This window comes from Anoplopoma fimbria, chromosome 24 (assembly GCF_027596085.1).
Source record: "Anoplopoma fimbria isolate UVic2021 breed Golden Eagle Sablefish chromosome 24, Afim_UVic_2022, whole genome shotgun sequence".
Lineage (NCBI taxonomy): Eukaryota > Metazoa > Chordata > Actinopteri > Perciformes > Anoplopomatidae > Anoplopoma > Anoplopoma fimbria.
The window spans coordinates 24,895,183-24,902,031 of record NC_072472.1 but is presented as its reverse complement, the minus strand read 5'-3'; positions in this window follow the sequence as shown (position 1 = coordinate 24,902,031).

The following is a 6,849-nucleotide window of genomic DNA, read 5'->3' as shown; positions in this document are numbered from 1 at the left end:
TGTGTTTGGTAATAAAACATGTAAAGCAGAACAATGTTGGTTTCCTTTACATTCCTGTACACTTTTTTGTAGGAAAGGAAATGAGGAAAGACATTAACAGCCTTTACCAGACAAAATAAATCAGAAATTGTGAAAAAAGATCTTTTTGAAAGTGCTCGTCTCCTTGCAGTCCAAGCTCCAAGTACAGCCTTGCATTACCCTTGATAGAAAAGCTCCATCTAGTGGACACATGGAGGGAAAGCATCTTTGTTTTTTTCCATTTATGTGTTTCCCAGTGCTGGAAGACGCATATCCTTTACTTAAACTACAGTTCACGCAATGTAACCAGCATTTTAATGTTTAAGCTGGTCGAGTTGGAGCTTGATATTATTTGGGTTATATTTTTTACTGAAAAGCAAAGCATCACATTTTATATGCTCATCAAAATCAATTTGACGTATAATGAGTATAGGGTAAACTGTAAAAACTAAAAGTATCTTGAATTTTAGAGGTGCTTCCTTTACATATGCTATACTCAAATATCCAAATAGATACACAAAGAACATTACGTTGAAGGTGCTTCAAGTAACCTTCTCATACGGATGAGGTTCTCTGAAGAACCCTTTACAACCTATAAGCTCCTGCGGCAACTTCTCACCACCACAGTTGGTTCCAGTAAGCACTTTTCTTCAGCTCACAGCTTCTGGAGGAAGCCCTTCTTATGTGAACAAGTCCTAGAGCACATTGGAGGGTTCCTAGCAGAACAAAGTGCATGACCTACTAACAGGTCATTTTGAGATGATCAGCAGTTGCCTACTGCTGCATTGTCACTGCTGGCACAAATGAATCAAAGCAACTCCTCAACCCATAGAGAAGCGGCCAGAGACGGTTGGCCTTTTATCAATTTCTAAGGTCAGTAATATCATGGAATCTCTCTTCATATCACAAAAAGATCTGAAACAGAGTGACATTATTTCCATGTGGGAAAAGTTTTGACTTGTTAGTGTATTCACTCTCATATAATATGTATGCAAAAAAGTAAAGCTAAGCTAATCCAGTCGAAGTCTAACGTTAGAAACATCCTGTCAGTTTTAAAGTGTTTTTAAAAAATGAACTCAGTTTTATTTATAATCTTTTAAAGTCTTAAAGTTACACGAGTCCTCCAAGATCTCTTTGTAGTCTGATGTACATTTCAGTGTAACTATGTCTCGTTTATTTGAGTGCATTTTAGTTTATGTCAACACAGGTGAATAGTAAAACTGCATCATAAATTTGATCAGGATTTGATGTGAAATTTGATCAATCATCACACTTGTTCTGTTCATTCGGGCACGTCATTTGGTCACATCTATTTCATTTTTCGAGGCTGTACTATGAATAATAACTTAAAACATTTCCCCCATTAAAGGTGCTAAATTCGATAATTGGACTAGGATGTAATGTAATATAAGCAGTGTGACTTTGGTATGGAAATGTTGGTGGGGCCACCCAATATTCATACAAAAAATTTGATGATGCAATCCAAAAATACCATAATATATCCCATTGAACCATACTCTCATAACCGTGCCTGACTGGGAGATACTGCGATTGCTGTGACCAATGCATCACCCACAGCAGTGATGACAATATGACAGAATAATGCCATCTCAAATCACACAACAAAGATCGGACGACATCTCTTAAAACAGGGTTAAGCATTGGAATGGTTCCTTAGCCTGGATTCTCCCTGGCACATAGTCTGCATCCAAAAAGGCCACGGTTCAACAAGTCGGCACACTCGTCATTTCCATGCAAGGCAATTTTGCAATTTCTACAAAGTTTTATTCAGGTTTTATTTCTACTGTTTTGTTCAGTCTGACGGGTTTATTGTTCAATGCAACGTCCGTTGTTCCCAGTAAGCCTAACTTGATGGCATTATCCACATGCGATACACAACTCTCGTGTTTTACCATGTTACCAAGAATTATCTTTTTTTAATCTTTTCCTTGTTGAGATATGATTAAGTCGTCCGGTCGATGTGGTCCCAAACATTTTATTTCCATTTTTTGCTCCAGGGGTAAAGTGTTAAATCATACTGTAGTTAAATAATCTACACGAGTCATCACTACTGTTGTAACGTTAACGTAAGTACAATATCATTCCTAAAATCAACTAATGGGATGCCTATAGGGGCCCTGGCCATCAGGCCCCACTCAATATCTGAAAGGTCAGGTTTGAATGCCTGCATACATGTCGGTCCAGAGCTGCGACACCCCACCCAGCACAAAGAGAAAGGAACACACACTACAAAGCTATATGTTTCTACATGGATTCAATTCAGAATGTGGTGAAGAATTGCAAAAATGTAATGAAGTAGACAAAGTTGAGTTGGTCTTTATTGTGTGTGAAACAATGAAAAGGCCTATAACTTCTTCTGTACAACAGCGCCCTCTGGCGGGGCCGGGCCCCACGGGCCCCACGGGCCCCACGGGCCCTACTGAGCCCTACTGCAAAGAGACTGATTGGAGGCATGGCCCCGGTTATTCTTATCAAAGTTGCTCAGTGGCACATGAATCAAAATAAGTTTTGACTTCGGAGTATAAAATTCAGATAAAGTTACCTGAATTTTATACTCTTTTACGCCAGATTGATATTTTACACCAGATTGATCCCCAGAAAATGTAGGTCCTGATTCAGAACCCTGAGATTGATGAGTTCAAAATATTGATTTAATTGAAGTTTAACTGCAGTTTATTTAGAAGTCAAAGTACCAAAAGATGCTGGGAGATGGATGTCATATTGTTTGTAATTAAGGTTTAAACCAGGAATTGGCAGTGTTGACTTTGTTTCCGATTGTAAATATTATTATTAATCTTATCATTACTATTTGTTGGCTCCAATTCACATTAGAACATACTACTATGAAAAAAGTCATAGAAAGTCATAGTATTGTATGTCGAAAAAGTCATGAAAAGTCATATAATAATATGTCGAAAAAAGTCTTAAAAAGGTCATAGTATAGAATGTCGAAAAAAGACTTAAAAAAGTCATCGTATAGAATGTCATAAAAAGTCATAGTATAGTATGTCGAAAAAAGCCAATAAAAATATATAGTATGTCGAAAAAAGTCTAAAAATTGTCATAGTATAGTATGACTTAAAAAAGTCATAAAAATTGTCATAGTATAGTATGTCGAAAAAAGTCTAAAAATTGTCATAGTATAGTATGTCGAAAAAAGACTTAAAAAAGTCATCATATAGAATGTCATAAAAAGTCATAGTATAGTATGTCGAAAAAAGTCTAAAAATTGTCATAGTATAGTATGTCGAAAAAAGACTTAAAAAAGTCATCATATAGAATGTCATAAAAAGTCATAGTATAGTATGTCGAAAAAAGCCAATAAAAATATATAGTATGTCGAAAAAAGTCTAAAAATTGTCATAGTATAGTATGTCGAAAAAAAGTCTAAAAATTGTCATAGTATAGTATGTCGAAAAAAGTCTTAAAAAAGTCATCGTATAGAATGTCAAAAAGTCTTAAAAAGTCATAAAAAGTCATAGTATAGTATGTCGAAAAAAGCCAATAAAAATATATAGTATGTCGAAAAAAGTCTAAAAATTGTCATAGTATAGTATGTCGAAAAAAGTCTAAAAATTGTCATAGTATAGTATGTCGAAAAAAGTCTAAAAATTGTCATAGTATAGTATGTCGAAAAAAGACTTAAAAAAGTCATCATATAGAATGTCATAAAAAGTCATAGTATAGTATGTCGAAAAAAGTCTAAAAATTGTCATAGTATAGTATGTCGAAAAAAGTCTTAAAAAAGTCATCGTATAGAATGTCATAAAAAGTCATAGTATAGTATGTCGAAAAAAGCCAATAAAAAAAAAGTCAATAAAAATTGTCATATATAGTATGTCGAAAAAAGTCTAAAAATTGTCATAGTATAGTATGTCGAAAAAAGTCTAAAAATTGTCATAGTATAGTATGTCGAAAAAAGTCTAAAAATTGTCATAGTATAGTATGTCGAAAAAAGTCTAAAAATTGTCATAGTATAGTATGTCGAAAAAAGTCTTAAAAAAGTCATCGTATAGAATGTCATAAAAAGTCATAGTATAGTATGTCGAAAAAAGCCAATAAAAATATATAGTATGTCGAAAAAAGTCTAAAAATTGTCATAGTATAGTATGTCGAAAAAAGTCTAAAAATTGTCATAGTATAGTATGTCATAAAAAGTCAAAAAAGTCTAAAAATTGTCATAGTATAGTATGTCGAAAAAAAAAGTCATATAAATGTCATAAAAAGTCATAGTATAGTATGTCGAAAAAAGTCTAAAAATTGTCATAGTATAGTATGTCGAAAAAAGTCTTAAAAAAGTCATCGTATAGAATGTCATAAAAAGTCATCGTATAGAATGTCAATAAAAATATATAGTATGTCTAAAAAAGTCTAAAAATTGTCATAGTATAGTATGTCGAAAAAAGACTTAAAAAAGTCATCGTATAGAATGTCATAAAAAGTCATAGTATAGTATGTCGAAAAAAGTCTAAAAATTGTCATAGTATAGTATGTCGAAAAAAGACTTAAAAAAGTCATCGTATAGAATGTCATAAAAAGTCATAGTATAGTATGTCGAAAAAAGCCAATAAAAATATATAGTATGTCGAAAAAAGTCTAAAAATTGTCATAGTATAGTATGTCGAAAAAAGTCTAAAAATTGTCATAGTATAGTATGTCGAAAAAAGTCTAAAAATTGTCATAGTATAGTATGTCGAAAAAAGTCTTAAAAAAGTCATCGTATAGAATGTCATAAAAAGTCATAGTATAGTATGTCGAAAAAAGCCAATAAAAAAAAGTATGTCGAAAAAAGTCTAAAAATCATAGTATAGTATGTCGAAAAAAGTCTAAAAATTGTCATAGTATAGTATGTCGAAAAAAGTCTAAAAATTGTCATAGTATAGTATGTCGAAAAAAAAAGTATGTCGAAAAAAGTCAGTCATATAGAATGTCATAAAAAGTCATAGTATAGAATGTCATAAAAAGTCATAGTATAGTATGTCGAAAAAAGTCTAAAAATTGTCATAGTATAGTATGTCGAAAAAAGTCTTAAAAAAGTCATCGTATAGAATGTCATAAAAAGTCATAGTATAGTATGTCGAAAAAAGCCAATAAAAATATATAGTATGTCGAAAAAAGTCTAAAAATTGTCATAGTATAGTATGTCGTCATAAAAAAAGTCTAAAAAAGTCTAAAAATTGTCATAGTATAGTATGTCGAAAAAAGTCTAAAAATTGTCATAGTATAGTATGTCGAAAAAAGTCTTAAAAAAGTCATCGTATAGAATGTCATAAAAAGTCATAGTATAGTATGTCGAAAAAAGCCAATAAAAATATATAGTATGTCGAAAAAAGTCTAAAAATTGTCATAGTATAGTATGTCGAAAAAAGTCTAAAAATTGTCATAGTATAGTATGTCGAAAAAAGTCTAAAAATTGTCTAAAAATTGTCATAGTATAGTATGTCGAAAAAAGTCTTAAAAAAGTCATCATATAGAATGTCATAAAAAGTCATAGTATAGTATGTCGAAAAAAGTCTAAAAAAAGTCTAAAAATTGTCATAGTATAGTATGTCGAAAAAAGTCTAAAAATTGTCATAGTATAGTATGTCGAAAAAAGTCTAAAAATTGTCATAGTATAGTATGTCAAAAAAGTCTAAAAAAAAGTCGAAAAAAGTCTTAAAAATCATATAGAATGTCATAAAAAGTCATAGTATAGTATGTCGAAAAAAGTCTAAAAATTGTCATAGTATAGTATGTCGAAAAAAGACTTAAAAAAAAAATGTCATAAAAAGTCATAGTATAGTATGTCGAAAAAAGTCTAAAAAAAATATATAGTATGTCGAAAAAAGTCTAAAAATTGTCATAGTATGTATAGTATGTCGAAAAAAGTCAATAAAAAAGTCATAGTATAAATGTCGAAAAAATAAAAATTGTCATAGTATAGTATGTCGAAAAAAGTCTAAAAAGTCATCATATAAAAATGTCATAGTATAGTATGTCGAAAAAAGTCTAAAAATTGTCATAGTATAGTATGTCGAAAAAAGTCTAAAAATTGTCATAGTATAGTATGTCGAAAAAAGTCTTAAAAAAGTCATCGTATAGAATGTCATAAAAAGTCATAGTATAGTATGTCGAAAAAAGCCAATAAAAATATATAGTATGTCGAAAAAAGTCTAAAAATTGTCATAGTATAGTATGTCGTCATAGTAAAAAAAGTCTAAAAATTGTCATAGTATAGTATGTCGAAAAAAGTCTTAAAAAAGTCATCGTATAGAATGTCATAAAAAGTCATAGTATAGTATCGAAAAAAGTATAGTATGTCGAAAAAAGTCTAAAAATTGTCATAGTATAGTATGTCGAAAAAAGTCTAAAAATTGTCATAGTATAGTATGTCGAAAAAAGTCTTAAAAAAGTCATAGTATAAATGTTGTCAAAAATGTCGAAAAAAGTCTAAAAATTGTCATAGTATAGTATGTCGAAAAAAAGTCTAAAAATTGTCATAGTATAGAATGTGTCATAGTATAGTAAAAAAGTCTAAAAATTGTCATAGTATAGTATGTCGAAAAAAGTCTAAAAATTGTCATAGTATAGTATGTCGAAAAAAAGTCTAAAAATTGTCATAGTATAGTATGTCGAAAAAAGTCTAAAAATTGTCATAGTATAGTATGTCGAAAAAAGTCTTAAAAAAGTCATCGTATAGAATGTCATAAAAAGTCATAGTATAGTATGTCGAAAAAAGTCTAAAAATTGTCATAGTATAGTATGTCGAAAAAGTCTAAAAATTGTCATAGTATAGTATGTCGAAAAAAGTCTAAAAATTGTCATAGTATA